Raw genomic sequence first — 18,536 nt, 5'->3', positions numbered from 1 at the left:
CACTAATGTTTTGGGGATGTGTGAGCTATAAAGGAAAAGGAAATTTGGTCAAAATTGATGGCAAGATGAATGCAGTATTTTATCAAAAATTACTGGAGGAACATTTGCATTCATCAGCCAGGAAGCTGCGCATGGGTCGTACTTGGGCATTCCAACATGACGATGATCCAAAACACAAGGCCAAGTCGACCTGTCATTGGCTACAGCAGAATAAAGTGAAGGATCTCGAGTGGCCATCTCAGTCTCCTGACCTCAATATCATTGAGCCACTCTGGGGAGATCCCAAACATGCAGTTCATGTAAGACAGCCCAAGAATTTACAGGAGCTGGCTTTTTGCCAAGAAGAATGGGCAGCTTTACCATCTGAGAAGATAAAGAAAGAGCCTCATCCACAAATACCACAAAAGACTTCAAGCTGTCATTGATGTTAAAGGGGGACAATACACGGTATTAAGAACTGGGGTATGTAAACTTTTGATCAAGGTCATTTGGGTAGTTTCTGTTGTGATTATGATTAAAAAAAGAATAAACACAGTTGATTGATAATAAATGGCTTCAGCCAAACACTAACCATGAGTGAAAGAAAAGTGTTTGTGTTATCATTCATATTCTCTGAAAAATGGCAAAGAAATCATAAATTCTGCCAGGGTATGTAAACTTTTGAGCACAACTGTATATTAGAGCTGCACGATTCTGGCCAAAATGAGAATCATAATATTTTTGCTTAGAATAAAAAGATTATGGTTCTCGCGGCATAAAATCTTTCACATTATACAAAAAAAATTGGGCTAACTTTACTGCTTAGTTTTTTAAAATTCATTAAAGTGCAATTTTTTCCCAAAAAAAATGCATTTGAACGACTGCTGCACAAATAAAGTGTGACATGAAGAATTGCAACAACCACCATTTTATTCTCTAGGGTCTCTACTAAAAAATATATATATAATGTTTGGGGGTTCTAAGCAATTTTCTAGCAAAAAAATAAATAAAAATTGAAAATTGTATCATACTTACCGTAATTTTCCTTTCCTGATGCCAATCCATGGCAGCATACTAGTGATAGGCTTTCTCCCCTCCCTCAGGACCAATGAAATAGCATTAATTAAATGCCAGTTAGGCCCCGCCCCATTCTTCGTAATTAGCTAGATACCGAAATGCACAAGGGTGGGTCTGTATGCTGTCATGGATTGACGTCAGGAAAGGAAAATTACGGTAAGTATGATACAATTTTCCATTTTCCTGATGCCACCATGGCAGCATACTAGTGATACATATCCTAGCTGACAGGGTGGGTTCTACTTAACAATATTTATATATATATATATATATATATATATATATATATATATATATATATATTTTAAATGGGACAGAAGACTGAACAGTCATTCCTCCGAAGCCCACTGATGACATGGCACCCAGATTTATTCTGTAAAGGTTGAAAAGGTATGTTGGGAAAAGTCATGCCACTTTCCTGTAGAATGAATCCATAGATGCTTTCAACTGGGCTGCCTATGAGGCCTTAACTCCTCTGGAAGAAGATGCATCCTGCCACAGAAGGAGGCTCATGACCCATTTCCCATCTGCACAACCAATCTTGCTAAAGTCCAGGAGGCAACCTCTCTTACCTGATGAATTCCATCTGGAACAGTGAAAGACTTATCATATGAACTGAAAAGAGCAATTGTGGACAGAAACTTCTTTCAAGCTCTGGGAATTACCCATTAGGTTAGGTTTTCTTGCTTGAACGTCTGGAAAGTTAGGCAACGGACAGATGATTGATAGATGGAGAGCTGTCGCTACCTCTGATATAAGCTGAACTACAGGATGCAGCTCCACTCCTGTAACAAAAGCAATATGCTTTTCTGAAGCTCTAAGGGCTTGAAACTCAAACCGACTTCTGTTTGACGATTTGCGTTAAATACTGGTTAGTAAGTGATATCTTAAACCGAACACTGCCCTGTTGGAATAAACAGTTGAAATAAACCCCAACAGCATCGAAAGATTTTAATTGTGAAAGATTCTCTCGCGGTTGACGAAACCTCCTGTCTTCAAAATTTTGCAAACTAAAGGCCTTTGGCCAAATTAAACCTTGTTCTTGTTGACACCTGCAACCTCAAAAGAGTATAGGGTAAGGTTCGTGTCCAATCTGACCTACAAGAAGACCAGAACAGCTGCCACCAGAGGTGCAGTAAGAATAATATCTTGCCATGCAAAATAGAAAAAAAAACAAGTTTGTTCCAGATCTTGGCATAGAGGCTGTTAGTAGAGTGCCTTTCGCACCCCCCAAAGTAGAGCTCACTCTTAGAGCAACTCTGGAGCAAGCTAGGTTCTGCAGCTTCCCCTTCCCGCCATTATGCTTGCATCTCTGGTCTGTGCATGTGTGAAGGGGAATCAACTTCTGTATTCTGAAGTAGACAGCCAGGAAGCACCAAGACGCCTATGGTCAGAATGGAGGGGTGGTCGTGACTACCATGCTTTCTTGACAGCTTCCAGAGGAATTTCATTACGAGAGAAGTTGGGGAAAAACATATACAGTAGGCTTGATTGCAGTTTCATGGAGAAACTCAGCTTCTGTTCTCTGCTTTGGGGAGCTGAAACAGAGTCAGACCTCTTCTTAAATTGGCATTTGCTGTGAGAAGCAAAGAAGCCTGTCTGTGGTAGGCCACCTGTGGACAAGCCTCCCCCTCATGCTCTGGCAAGCTTGCATGATGGACAGTATGTCCGTGTATTCCAGTCCCTTAGGAGGTAAATTGCTTCCGGAATTTGCTGGTGATTTTCCTACCCAGACATTCTGGGTTCTACATCTCTCAATAGCATATTGCCGCAAGATCCTCCCTGGAGCTGAAAATACGCAATTGCTGTCCTGTTGCTCAACCACAAGTTGACTGGTCACCCTTGATTCTGTGTAGCAAGGTCAAAGTGGTAAAAAAGGCTGCCTGACCTTCCAGCGCTTTCGAGACTACCTTTCTTGGCTAGCAATCTCCTCTTGCCTTGACCGACAGACCCTCGCAGTGCGCCTTCCAGGCTGTCTTGCCGATATGATTCATCACATTAATCCAGTCAGATGGTTCGTGACATCCTCAAGGTCTTTCCATCACCGTGGACTGCTGTACATACTGCATGACACTGACCATAGCTGTGCCGGATCCTGTTTCCTCCATTGTAGTTGAAACTAGCACCGGTGCCCATGCACCCAAGGAATCATCAGTATGAATGACAACATTACGGCCAGAAGGCTGAGACACCTAGAAGTCACCCAGGAAGTAGAGGCATCTGATCTCAGAATTCTCCTTATGACTGTCACCGTCCTTTTCTGATGGAAGCAAAACAGAGGAACAAGTAGAGCCCCCACAGGCACTTTAACTGTTGGAAAGCAAAAGTTGTCTTTTTTTTTTATGTAGAAAGAAATGACGCCCAGGTAGTGGCAAATCTGGAGACCCTGTTCTCCAAGAGGAACTGACACGGCACTGAAACCTCTGTGAATATTATTAGAGATATTCATAGGCTAAAAAGGTAGGCTGATAAAGCGGAGATGTGTCCAACCAATCACCAAATTTACTTTGGAATAAAAAAGAAAAGAAAACATTTTGGGATGTAAGGCTAAGAATCCTGATGATCTAGCAACAACCTCCAGCCAACTAAATGCTTCTCTCTAATCCCCGTGACCTACAAACAGGGGTGGGTAGGAATCCTACAATCTCTCCTGTGAGATGGGACCAGGACAGCTCCCCTCTGAGTCTGAAGTGTCTGTAAGTATTGTACCCACCGTGGTTGCGGTAGATCTGGCAGCTCCGAGGGGGAGAAAAAGGTTGGGAGAAGGAACAGTGAGGAATCCACCGAAGTGACCATGAGTGCCTATCCTCCAAGGATCTGCACAATCCACTGTCCAGTACCCTGTGATGTGTGCCCACTGGGACTTATCTTAAAAGTCTGGGCATGCGCCCGGTAAAAGGGTTTTGTGGGTACCTGCGGTACACCCAAAGATTTTAATTTATGGACCTTATGAAAGGTTGCCCCTAGAGGAGCGGAACCTAGCGGGAGAAACACATTTCTCCCTTTATTTATTTATTTATTTATTTATTTTTTTTTTTTTACTTTCATGCTTTCTGTTATGGGAGAAGAATGGACCCTCTTCCTGTCACTTCCAACATGGCTGTCTCTGGTTTCATATCAAACAGAGATCTTGCACTATAAAGTGACTATTCCAATTTTGTTTCTAGGAAGCCAAACACAGCCCCGGGTCTCAACCATAGGGTACCTCCTAGCCGTAACTGAGTATAGCATTGCCTTGGCCAGGCACCAGGTTGAGACTATTACTGCTTCCACAGTGAAATTTGCCGATACATCTTGGCCAGGTCCCAAGATATCAGCCCTAAGGATTTCCTCCCCAACGATATCCTGGGAGCAGAAACCCAAAGTACCCGTCACCAAGGTAAGGGCCTCTGTTGAGTGGCAGGCCCTTCCCAGCCGCCACCCTATTGAACAACAGCCGGTCCCACTGTAGGCATGGATTTCAGCGATGCTATATCCGCCTTGCATTAAACCAGTTTCCTAATGGAAAAGTGATTGCTCATTGAAAGGGTAAATATGACTTTGTCTTTTAACCTATGTAATGGTCTGCAGGACTGCCTGGATACACAGTTCTCCAAAGAAAAACTGACACCAAGTAGCTCTAGATCTTCCTCTGGTGCAAGGGAGCTAAAATTATTTGCAGGCCGCGCCCCCTCCTCAGGAATACTGAGAGGATGAGTGATCCATGAGGCAGGTTGTTCTGCTTGTGGCTAGACCTGCAACAAGGGGGCTGGCTAGCTAGAGTAATTACAGCGAGTTTAAAACAGAAGTTTTGAGCCACCTTATAAGTAATAAGGACATTCGGTATTACCTGTCAGCTGCAAACTTCAACCAGGCTGACTTCACTCACCAGCCTCCTGGGCATAGGCACTGTGCCACAGGTCCTGCAGGACTCTTTTTGGGGTGCTGGGTCTGGGAAAGAAGAGCTAAGACGTTTTCCTTGGAACCTCTCTCCCGAGTGGGAGCGGCATCCAAGCTATGCTTCTCTGAAGAACGTCTGCCTTTCTATGGCCTCTGGCTCTGGCCTTTGAGAGTGTGGGCGCGCAGAGCTGAAGCAAATCAAAGCAAACCGCATGAGAGGGCACTCTTTTCCTGAAAACTTACTGACACGGTGGTCCCCACCTAAGTGTTGAGGGTCTTTTGTATGGGTGGTGACTGATACTCGCAACGTGGAGAAATGGGATGACCAGCTGAGAGACGGACATCCGCAGAAAGACCGAGAAGAGGAAAAATAGATAAGGCAACAGCGACTTCGCTTCTCCCTCTATTAATGTATATCTAAATCTATACATACACATATATACACATCTACACACTCTCTCATTTCCTTTTTTTTTTTTTTTAAAAAACAATATGCATGCATATATAAATACATGCACCGCTCCATATAACTCCCCCCACATACATATATACCAACCAACCAACCAACCTAGGAACACACACACATATATACACAAACATATACATGAATATATATACATACTGTAGAGGGTCAGCCTGGGGCAGGGTTAAGAAGGAGTTAATCGAAGAGGGCAGGTATTTCCCCTTCAGACCTGCTTATTGTCAGCTGGGCTGAAAGTCTCACAGAGGAGCTGTTTGAGTAGGAGAGAGAGAGACAGCAGCATGCTGTGTGAAAATGTCCATTGCTGGATGGCGTTCTGGGTGAGCTTAACCACATAAGGACTGTAGCTCTGATTGGAGCCATGAACTATTACCTATAAGCCTGTGTGCTGCTGAACTGTGAGCTGTACCTGTGTGCACAACCGTGTGACAAGTCTGTCTTATCTTATGTTTATTTTGCCATTTTGCTGAAAAAAGCCACTTTTGTTTTAATGGGCTGTCTCTGAGCCAGCTGTCCACCCCTCTGATCCCCTACAATACATACATACATATATATATATATATATATACGTACATACATACACACACACACACACACACACACACCTGCCCCAAACCTATACACTACAAACATAAGATATACCTACAGCCGGCCTAGGACAGCAAAGGACAGAGAACCTGTCAAGGAGCAGTAATGTACCCAGACCAGTGCCACTGCAGGAAGAAAAGAACAGGAGGTGCAGAAAATGAGAAAATGACAGGAGACAAAGGCAAAAGGTAAGAAGGATGCAAAGCTGGCCTCCCCAAACCCGACAAGCGTTGCAGACACCAACCTTAAAAGGCAGATTTCATTCCTAAAGAGGAAAAACTGCTCAGCTCCATCGACATCCATAGAAGGAGCTCCCAAGCTACTCTGGCGCTTTTAGCAGCCTGATACTGGGACTTTGTACTGGGAGAGGCTTAACCCAGCTGGCAGCTGCCTGGAGGCAGAGGGGGAACATAGTACTGCTTACTCTTCACTGGAGCGTGGAGGTATGAGGACAAAAAGAAGAAATGGGGCGGGGCCTAACTGGCCTTTAATTTATGCTATTTCATTGGTCCTGAGCGAGGGGAGAAAGGCGGAGCCTATCACTAGTATGCTGCTATGGTGGCGTCAGGAAAAAGATTTTAACTTGAAACCAGCAAATGTCAGAAAAAGGTTTAGTGTTTAAGTGGTTAAACTTCCCTCTTTTTCACACCAAAGTGTATTCCTTTGATCTAAAGCCCAACTTGTTACAATGTGTATACTTAAGCTTCACTGCTAAAGAATGTTGTGATTCTTGGCAGACTGCCCGTTTTTTTTTTTTTCCCTTTCTTTCGACGGCTGTCGGCTTTAGCAGAGCTGAGAGAATTCTCTACATAGAAAGAATCGGGAAATACTTTTTTTCAAGATCGTGATAATGATTCTTAACGAATAATTGTGCAGCTCTACTGTATATAGACAGCATATATCAAGTAGCTCCATATTAATAATGTTGAGGAAATCCCATTGGTCTGACCGTCTTTAAATACAGGCCATGAATTTCATGAGAATTATTTTTAGAATTCTGGAATGGGATTCTTATGTGACATTGTGAAAGCACCCCTCAAAAAGAATCTGAAAAACACACTACACCACCATACCCTAATTCTGCAAATAAAAATAAATATTATTCTAATAGACATAGACAAGCACATAGGGGATGTGTGCCATAACTGTTATGTGAGCCACAACAAAGCTGGGGAAATGTGGAGTAGACTCCCTCTTGAAATAGCTCTGGTCAAAAAAAAACAGTTGGATGCATTACTAATAGCACAGAATATAACTGGATACCAACATTTATAGGTAATAACACCAGTTTAAATACAAGCTGGCACACTTTGTTTGCAGCAGACTGAGAGGTTGAGCTCACAGTGCCTCTCCTCACTTTTTGTCAGAGGCACTGAGCTCAACTGGCAGCTTGGAGTCTTGGACCAATGGTAAAGTACCATTAGCCCCAGCTGTCCAATAAAAATGCTGCAGTGGAGGCACACCTCTCACTGCAGTGTCATAGAAGGGGCATGTGTCTAAAAGACAAATGCTCCCTTCCAGCCCAGCCCTCTTAACTAGAAGGAAATAACATGTGCTTATGTGTATAAGATTTACCCACAATGCCATGTTTTTCTCACAGTTAAGAGGGAGAATGAGAATCTGCTGTTCAAGAGGTACTGTTATAATCAAGCTAAATCATAAATTATTATGCTATGTTATAAGATAATAAATAATACATTTATTATTTACTGTGAAATTACTGGTAATTTGTCAGTTAAGCCACTTGTTTGAGTACAGTTTTTGAAAATATAGTAAAATTACCTTAAAAACAATATATAATAATTTGTATATTACTTACGGTAATTAACCCCTTGCCACCCAGGCCAATTCTGACACTTCTCTCCTACATGTAATAATCATACTTTTTTTGCTAGAAAATTACTCAGAACTCGGGGTCTGTGGCGCGCGTACACCACCAGAGACCCGCTCCCGCTGTGACTGGACACACCCTGGAGAGGCAGAATGGCGGTCTGCCCATGTAAACAAGGCAGACCACCGTTCTGTCAGAGAGGAAGAGAGAGATCTTGTCTTCCTGCTAAGCAGTTCACCCCCACACAGTTAGAGAATGCTTTCTAGGAGCACACTTAACCCTTTGATCACCCCTGATGTTAACCCCTTCCCTGCCAGTGTCATTTATACAATGACAGTGCATTTTTTTTAGCCCTGATAACTGTATTGGTGTCATTTAGTGTCCAATTTGTCCGCTACAGTTAATCACTGATCGCCGCCATTACTAGTGAAAATAAAAATAAAAATGCCATAAATCTATCCCATAGTTTGTAGACGCGATAACTTCTAAAATAAATTAGATAAAGATAAATCGATGAAGAAATTTGTTATACTTTTTTATTGGATGTGTTTTATAGCAGAAAGTAAAAAATATTGTCTTTTTTTGTTTATAGCGCAAAAAGTAAAAACCAGAGGTGATCAAATGCCACCAAAAAAAAGCTCTATTTATGGGAAAAAAAAGGGGGACATAAATTGTGTTTGGGTACAGCGGCGTCGCATGCCTGCACAATTGTCAGTTAAAGCAGCGCAGTGCCGTATTGCAAAAAATGGCCTGGTCATAAAGGGGGGGTAAACCTTCCAGGGCTGACCTAGTTAATAATCACAAAGGAAATGAAAGCATTCAAGGATGTAAACAAAGTGCATGTAGCACCACAGGAATAATGGAATTTTTGATCATGACAGGCATACAATAAGGATTATAAGCAGGTTCATAGGGCACTTTTTCATGAACAAAACCGCTAAAATACTGATACTCTTGGTCACCATGTGAAGGAAGACATATGTAGGAAACAAGAGAGCACTAGAGCAGCTCTTCATTGAGTGGAAGCAGACTGATAAGGTAAATGGACAGACAAGGAAGACGCTTCTAAGTGCAGTAATTTTGGCAGGGACACAGACAGAAGCCTGGCTGGATCTGTTTCCTGATCAGCCTCTAATTTATGACTTCTTGTAAGTGTTTTTAACTTGTGTCCTATTAGACTGCCAAAATCACTGCACTTAGAAGCGCCTTCCATGTCTGTCCATAAAATAAGTATTCAATTATAATAATATGCTCCTTCAAACAATGGTGACTTGATAATATGTAGGCAAAAATAGCAATCCCGACTATATACAGGCAATAATTGGTTAACAGGGAACAGAGGGGCAAACACAGCCACCAAATGGTCAATTATGACTAATAGGCAAACCTGTAAGTGCATAGCCCAGCACTCCTAGTGTTTTCAAATTAAATAAATACTATCTTTGTGTTTAAAGTACTCAAGCCATCAAACAACAATTATCACAAATTATACATTCGAATTGTACCAATCATAATCTGCTCTAACCATATACAATACAAAAAAAAATCTGTGTATGTCATGAAAGTGTGTACAATTCTTCATCTTCCAAAACAGTGTTCTTGGAAATAAAGCAAAAGTGCAAAATGTGTTTAAACAGTTTTCACTTAAAGCGGGGGTCCACCCATCTATCGTTTTTTTTTTTTTTTACTTCATTCACAAACTTTTCTTCTCAGCATTACATACTCACATATTGTGTGTAATATGTCCGCCTGTGTCAGATTTCGTCGGAAAGAATAACTTATATTATTTACTGCAGGCAGTTTCCATCTTCATTGTGGGCATTTGAAGCCCACAAGCATTTATTTCCTGGATGTGGTGAATGCTGTGCTCCCAGCATTCACTGCTCGTTCCCGCACATGCTCAGTGGCATCCTGGGAAGCCTGAGACTAGCTCCCAGGAGTCTGGGAGAGGCTAGAAACACGCCTACTCCCACGGGAGGAGAACCAGGAAGTGCAAAGAAGAATAGAAAAATAAAAGGTAATTACGGCGATTTAAATTTTTTTAAACGGCATGTCAGCATCTAGGCAAGGAAGAGAATACATACAGATATTGTTCAAAATTTGGGTGGAACCCCGCTTTAAGAACTCCCCAAATGGTATTGACCACTTATCTCTAAGTTAAGTCAAAGTTTATGTTTTAGTGGGATCCAATCTCTATTTAAACCTTTCTCCTCCAGTGTGCAGGCTCTCCTTTCAGTAGTAACTGAAACATACCGAAGAAGAGGTTCGCATAGAGTAAAACTTTTTAAAATGTTATTAAAAAATATAAAAAAGAACCTATATTCCCATGTGCTATACAGCAATGTTTAATCACTTCAGCCCCAGAAGGTTTTACCCCCTTCATGACCAGGCCATGAAGATCTAACTTCTTCATCAATTTAATCAATATGTATTCTGCTACATATTTTTGGTAAAAAATATCCCAATAAGCCCATATTAATTGGTTTGTGCCAAAGTTTTAGCGTCTATGGGGTATATTTATGGAACTTATTTATTTTAATTTTTTTTACTAGTAATGGTGGCGATCAGCGATTTTTAGTGACACTAGTACAGTGATCAGTGCAAAAAAAAAAGCACTGTCACTGTACAAATGATACTAGCAGGGAAGGGGTTAATATCAGGGGCAATCAAAGGGTTAAATGTGTCCCTAGGTGGTTCTAACTGTGGGGATGTGCTTTAACTAGGGGAAAACAGAGATCAGTGTTTCTGCTTAGAAACACAAGATCTCCATTTTCCATTCTGACAGAACAGCAAAAACTGTAAACAAGGCAGACTGCCATTCTGCCTCTCCTGAAAATGATCGGCGGGTCCTGATGGACATGGCGTCCACTGGACCCGCTGATTGGACACAGCGGGAGCGAGTTGCCGCCATGGCGTGCGTGTGCCCAGACCCCATGCATGAAATCACGTACAGGTATGTGATTTGACAGGAGGGCCGCCCTGCCACCAAGCTTTTGTTTTACATCATGTGATCAGCTGTCATTGACTGACAGCTGATCATGGGTGGTAAAGGGGCTGGGATCAGGCCCCTTACTCAGATCTGTGATCACCTGAGTCTCAGTGACTCTGTGATCGCAGCGCGTCAGAGCATGCAAAGGGGAGCCCGTCATGACAGCCTCCCAGAAATTCAGGTCCGCACTGTGGCCGTCGTTTGGCTATAGCGCAGACGCCAAGTGGTTAAATTAGGAATATGTATTATCTTGTCTGTTCCTATAGTTACCTAGTCTATCAAAGTTCTGATAATATTAATGGTTAATGATTAATTAAATTACTGATTAACAATGTTAGCTAAAAAATAAACACAATACTGAAAAAAGAATAAAAAAAGTCTTATTTATTCACAAAGAAAGTAGAACACTAACACAGAAAACTAAAAGAATAATACATAGCAAACAAAATAAAAAAAGAGCAGAGATGATATGTTCCATAAGTCCTTCTTCAGTGTTCTGTGTCTCTCAGCTGGGCTCAGGGAGGAAGAAGAGGGCTTTCATCTCTGGTCTCTACATTTTAAAGCACATTCAGACTCAACCAACACAAACACCCTCTGCCTGCCCATGTAGTCCTCTGTCCAATGAGAAAAAAGGCAGTACATTTTTAGAAAGCGTGTTGCTGTCCTCAATACCCACCAGCAAATGGCATTGCTATATTGCTGCCAAGCCCTTGACCCAGGTCAGCATCACAGCCCACATCTGGTCCCTTTGATGTTGTGGTTGAACGCAAAGCAGTTAGGCACTGTAATCTTCACATCACCAGGGGGTCCGAGGTCATATGGGTCCCATACCCCACCACCAGTGGGTATGCATGAATCCTCTGCTAGATGAAGACCTGATATGCACCCTTTTCCTCTGCTGGCATTCCAGGCTACTGCCAGCTATATCCAGTTGGCTTCAGTATAACCAAATCTAAACTGTCCAGAAATATCTGATATTAAAAAAAGTCGCCTTCCAACACTCTTACTGTATACCTTTTATCAGGGCTGGTAACAGGAAAAAAATGTTAGTAGTGACTTGTAAGTATTTAAAGATTACAGCATCCAATGTAAATAACATATATTGAAAAGAAGACAAGATATGATAGTAGAATATCAAAGATGTATAAAAGCTAACAAATAGATACAGTAAATTATAAGGACACAAAAAGCATAAGATCATATGTAATACATAAAAATGTATTATATTGAAGCTTACCTATCATTCAATATGGTGGCTCCATCAGTTCTCTTTTCTTTGGCTTTTTTCTCTGTTTTCACCTGGTGATCTGGCCAGCAATAAGCCTCCTGTATTAGTGAGACACAGCTCTGGAGGAATGAGCATAGGAGGCACAGCAGCCATCGGTATCGTCAGTCGGGGGGATATATGTACTAACAGATTTAAAACCACTAACAATCACACACTTTATAAGCAGTTACTGTACCTCAAACAGTCTTTTTTCTATTTGAAATACAGGTTTTGCATGACTAAATAAAAGCTGATCATTTGAATCACCCCTGCCAGCGTTAAGTGGCTTGTCTCACCCACATAAACCCATACTTTCTGCTTGAGAATTTTTCCTTTGAAAAACAGACTTGGTGGAAGGATTACCAAAATGAAAATAGCAGGAAAAAAGACAAAAAAAAAAAAAAAAAGAAACTGATACAGCTATCACATCTAACAATTGCAATTTTATAAATGTTTGCTTTTGGGTTTAAAACTTTCAATATCATTTAGGATGATTGCTTATGAAGATAATGGACATTTGTGTAAAATCTATAGTAAAATACATATATCAAATTGTGCCAATAGTAAATTTTTTATTTTTATAATCACTATTATTTGCACAATTTCATTTATGTATTTTTATTATTATGTTGCCAGTTATCACATTTAGGCTGGGTTCACAATACTGCCGCATGCGACTCACAGCAGGGGTCCGGTGCGTCCCCTTTCACAGTCTCATTTCACCCCTAATCTTTGGGCTGAATTCAGACCTGAAATGGAACAAAAGATGCACAGAACCCCTGTGCAAAGTCGCACTGGAGCCCCAGCAGAGATATGTGAACCGGGTTCATTGAGAGCCAGTCACAATCTCCTACCATGTGAATTGGATGCGGGGAAACCGGCAATTCATATAGGTGTGAACCCAGCCTTAAAGTAGGGGTAGGCAAACTTTAGCCATCCAGTTATGTGAACTACAAGTTCCAAGAGGCATTGCAAGACTCTGAGCATGATTCCCAGAGGCAGAGACATAATGGGACATAATGGAGACTTCCTTTCCCAATTTCAGAAAAAAGTAGGGTAAGGCTGAGCTTGAGAGTAGCCAGCTCTCCCAAGGTGCTGTGTTCTGTTCCATAACAATTCCATTTCTTTAAACAAATCTTATAATGCACTTACTTCCAGCATTTATAAAGTTTTCAGATGCCTGTTCTGAATTCACAACTACATTTCAACTGAAGCATGAATTTTTAAAGCTACATAATGTTAAACTGAATATAATTCTTTAGAGCAGAAATTCCCATAATTTTTTTTAATTCAAGGCACTTTCAAGCCATAAATTTTATAACAGATTTTTTGCAGCTTTAAAACGTAGATGCCAGATTGTGGTCAATTGAATATGCTTTTACATTGCTATCTGTGAATAGAAGTACCTGCAGCTCAGTTTTAATATATACATAAGACTCCTAACCTGTAAGCAAATCTACAACTTTAGGAAAACACCATCATTTTAAAGATTTTAAACAACATTATATATGTACTTAAATACACCAATATTTCTCTTTTTACATAAAAAAAAAAAAAAAAGAACACACACACTGTAAAATACACCTTTATACACTAGCAAACCTTCTCCAAACGACCACAAAAATCCAAACCTTTCTTTTATGAAGCCTTTATGTTAAAGGTATTGGAATACAGTTTAATATATAAAACAAGCAGCATTTAGATATAAACAATTGTAGCAATGCTACCTCCATGTACAGGTAAATACAAAAACACATGATGGGCCTGCTATCACCTTACAGGCAACAAGAAATGATTGCCAAAAACCAAAGAAAAACCTCAATATTTTTTTCAGCTAAAAAGGAATTAAAATGGAATTCCAGGTACCAATATTTTATGCAGTTACATTGGTCCAGCTTGAACCAATGTAATTATGCATAAAGAATAGTCTCCCCCTCTCCAAAAATGTAATGTCACAAATAATGTAATGTTATAAATACCGTAGCTGCTGATTTTTACTGTTAGGGCACTTACCTGTCCAGGCCAGTGTCCTCACCTGAGCCAAGTCTTGAATTGGCTCTCGGGTGCTGGTGCCGCCATCTTGGCTAAGGGAAACTGGTTTCCTACTGCTCATGCGTGAATCACACTGTGCTCTGTCAATGGGCCGGCTGCAGGGGGAAGGAGGGGAAGCCAAACTTCCGTCTTAGTTTGCCACGACAAACTGAGCCAGAAGTGGAAGCAGGTACCTGTCAAAACCAGGTACCCGCTCCCCCCAAAAAGGTGCCAAATGTGGCAGCGAAGGGAGGGAGGCAGACAAGTGGAGCTTCCCCTTGTGTGGAGCTCCATTTAAAAACCTGGGCGATGCCCCTGGAAGACAGAACTCAATTAGAAGCCGCTACTATAGTGATCTCCACTTGCTTCTGCCCTCCATGTGCCAAGCAGTTGGCCTGCTGCATTCTGAATGCAGGAGGTCAGCTGCTTGGCATGGGCGCCATTCAAAGAATGCTTTGCATTTATGTAAATAAATGCAAAGCATTCTCTGATTGGATGGAGGTGGATGGGTGGGATGATTATGTCACGCTTCCCACATGGTCCAATCATAGAACACTTTGCATTCATTCAGAAAATGCAAAGCATTCTTTAAATGGCACCTGTGTGAGCAGTTCACCTCCTGTGCTCAAAATGCAGTAGTACAGTCATTAGGCAAATGGAGTTAGGACCTCAGTATACAGAGGACAGAGAACACAATATAGACAGAACCCCACACTAGAATTTGCAGATCAGTTGCATCGGATGCTGGTTTTCCAGCTTGTCCCTTGGACAAAAGCCGGTCATTAGACTGGCTTCTGTCAGACAGACAGCTGTACACACTGACGGAAAGTCAGCCGGTTCCCCAATCATCACTGCTAGCGGCTATAGCTACTGGCAGGGACTGGAAAAACAAGAAAAAAAAAAACCCACACACAGGCAGGATGGTTGTACTGAAGTCAATCGATGGATCGACGGATCAAAATGTGGCTGATTCGTCAGGAACCAGGTGAATTTCGATCATCTATGTCCAGCTTAATTAACGGCTTAAAAGTCACTCATTTTTTTGCTTCCCTCATCACTCTGCTTACTGAAGGTTAATTGGAGTAGATCAGCTCTTCGTGCTATCACTGACACTTTCATGCTCCTGAAACCCAACAAAGTCATACATACAATAACTTTAAAGTGAATGAAATTAACCACTAAATTGATTATTAGTGATTAAAGGGTGATAAAGTCCCAAACGATCCACACAAAATATTTATATTTAGTGTATCAAATAAAGTCCCAAACAAAAACAAGTCGACAAAAAGGTGAAAAGATAGCAACTTTTGATGCCGCCTCTCACACTCTGCAGTGGTAACTGATTAGATGCTTCAAATCTAAGTAGGAGAGATGAGCTTTAACCACTTCCCACCCTTTAGCAAAATGACGGCTGGGCGGTGGTTCAGTTATCATGTGTCGTCCTTCAGGATAACAGGGGGCGCGCATCACACCGACTGCGGTGTGTCAATCTGACACACCGCTACACTGATCTTGGTAAAGAGCCTCCTACGTAGGCTGATCAACGATGTCAACAGGAAAAGCAGTTGATTGGTTTTTCCTGACTCGCGTCTGACAGACCCGAGTAGAGGAGAGCTGATCGGCAGCTCCCCTGACAGTGGGGGGGGGTCTGCGCTGATTGTTTCAGCACAGCCCCCCCTCGGATGCCCACCCTAGACCACCAGGGAAGCCACCAGGGAAGTGGACAACATGTGGATGGCCAGGTATGTATCCCATGGCCATCCGCATGTGCAAATTATGCCCTGTGCCAATCAGTGCCCACAAATGGGCACTGACTGGCACCATTATATAACATGTGACATCAGTGATGCCCAACAATGCCACCCATCAGTGTGTCCAGTGCCACTTATCAGTGCCCCCCATAAGTACCTATCAGTGCCGCCTACAAGTGCCCATCAGTGCCGCCTACGAATGCCCACCAGTGAAGAAAAACCTACAAAAATGATAAAAAAATTTCTTTGGGTACAGTGTTGTATGACCGCGCAATTGTCATTAAAATTGCGAAAGCGCTAAAAGCTGAAAACTGGCTTGGGCAGGAAGGTGCCTAAGTGCTTGTTATTGAAGTGGTTAATAAAGCCAGATGGCTGCTTACGGAATTTGATGGACCCCAAATAAGGGTCAAACTCGCCTGATATCAGTAGCACTCAGCAGTAACTTTTCCTCCGGTCCGCTCCAAAGAGATAGGCAGCCCCTCCCCCGTCAGGAACAGCAAGACAGATTAATGATCTTTCATTCACTCTGGTAGCAACAGCAATTTTGGAGCAAACGTGATTGCTGTTGCTACCAGAGTGAATGGAAGATCATTAATCTATCTTGCTGTTCCTGACGGGGGAGAGGGGCTGCCTGTCTCTTTGGAGCGGACCGGAGGAAAAGTCACTGCCGAGTGCTACTGATATCAGGAGAGTTTGACCCTTTATTTGGGGTCCATCAAATTTGGTAAGAGGCCATCTGGTTTTATTAAAGCTCATCCCTCCTACTCAGATTTGAGGCATCTGATCAGTTACCACTGCAGAGAGTAAAGGGTGGCATCAAAAGTTGCCATCTTTTTACCCTTTTGTCAACTTGTTTCTGTTTGGGACTTTGATACACTAAATATAAAAAGTTCTCATATTACTGAAGTTTTTTAAACAACACAGGTAATAAGGACACAGAATTCCCCTCATTCTGAACATTCGCTGTTCGGGCATTTGGCGAACATCCGAACAAACAGGTTGTTCGGCCCCCCGAACCGACCACAATGCATTGCGGCGCTGAACAGTACATTGCAAGCCCTGATTGGCTGAAGCAGTGAAAGCTTCAGCCAATCAGGGCACAGAGCACTGTCAGAGTCATGATTGGATACGGTCATCATGACTTCATCCAATCAAGGTTCAGTCTCGCCCTACAGTATAAAAGTATTCTTTCAATGCCAGCCATTTTCAGTGTGATTTCGGCGTGGAGAGATAGAACAGGGCTCTCAGCGCTATCAGTTAGTGTGCTATACTGTGCTATTTTGCTTCAATTGTCAGTGTAGAATATTAGTTTAGTGTCAGTCTAGGGATTGTGCGAGTGTAGTGAGTAGGGACAGCTCAGATGGTCTCACTACACTACAGTGAAACTGTGTCATTCATACATACATGTAGAGCAGGGACAGCTCAGATCATCTCACTACACTGAAACTGTGTCAGTAATCTTGACTTTAGTGTATAGCTAGAGTAGAGACAGTTCAGATAGCGTCAGTGTAGCGACGGTTAAACACAGTCTATTTGATTGCGTTGCTGCAAGTTTAACGCCATATAATTCTGTGCATCACTGTACATTTGCTGCAGTATATTATAGTGTATCTGTATAGTGTGAGTACTCAAATTAAAGTGCAGAGAGAGCTAGGGAGATAGAGAGACTGGTAGACAAATTGGCATTCATGTTCCCCAAGCCGCAGCGTATTGCCAAGTTGTCTCCAGTGGTAATGATGAAGATGGAGAGGATGGAGATGATGGATGATGTCACTGATGAGACTTGGGTGCCAGATAGAGCAGAGGAGGAAACTGAAGGTGAGGCGGCACAACCCCAAGGAAGCCGACATCAAGAAAGATTAGAGAGCAGCCACCCTATTCCATCACATTCTGCAGCTGTTATCTCCCTGCCCACCCCCCAAAGCTCAGCTGTCTGGGCCTTTTTCAGCACATCTGCAGCAGATCGCACTGTTGCCATCTGCAAACTGTTGTCTCAGGCACATCAAACGTGGCAAAAACACCAACCATTAGGGTACCACATGCCTAACAAGGCATTTAACGTCCAACCACTCAGCCGTTGGCAAGAGCACCTTAAAGCCACACAAAAAGGGGCACAAATCTGTCCCTCCTCCTCAACCACTTCAGTCTGCCCCTGCGATTACGAGTCATTACCTTTCAGCAGCCTCCACTGACAGGGATGATGGCATATCACAGAGTGTCCCAGGTCCTAGCAGCACATCTGCCAGCAGCACACCACCAGCTGTAGACGGCAAATTTCTCTGCCCAATCTGCTGCAGCGGAAAAAAAAAAAAAAGTCCCTGCCACCCACATGCCCAGTGTCTGAATGCAAGCTTGTTAAAGCTGTTGGCTCTCCAACTTCTGCCTTTGAGCCTGATGGATTCTGCCCCCTTCCGTGAATTTGTACAATGTGCTGTACCACAATGGCAGGTTCCCAGTCACTACTACTTTTTACGTAAGGCCGTTCCATCTCTCTACCATCACGTGGAAGGAAATGTTCTGGCATCCTTGGGCAAGGCAGTCAGCCATAAAATCCACCTTACTGCTGACTCGAGGTCCAGCAAGCATGGGCAGGGACGACATATTTCTTTAACAGCACACTGGGTAACGCTGCTTGCAACTCGAAAGGATGCAGAACAGGGCTC

The sequence above is a fragment of the Aquarana catesbeiana genome, linkage group LG13 (genome assembly GCF_042186555.1).
Source record: "Aquarana catesbeiana isolate 2022-GZ linkage group LG13, ASM4218655v1, whole genome shotgun sequence".
Lineage (NCBI taxonomy): Eukaryota > Metazoa > Chordata > Amphibia > Anura > Ranidae > Aquarana > Aquarana catesbeiana.
The sequence above is the reverse complement of the archived record's forward strand: the minus strand, read 5'-3'. Positions refer to the sequence as shown.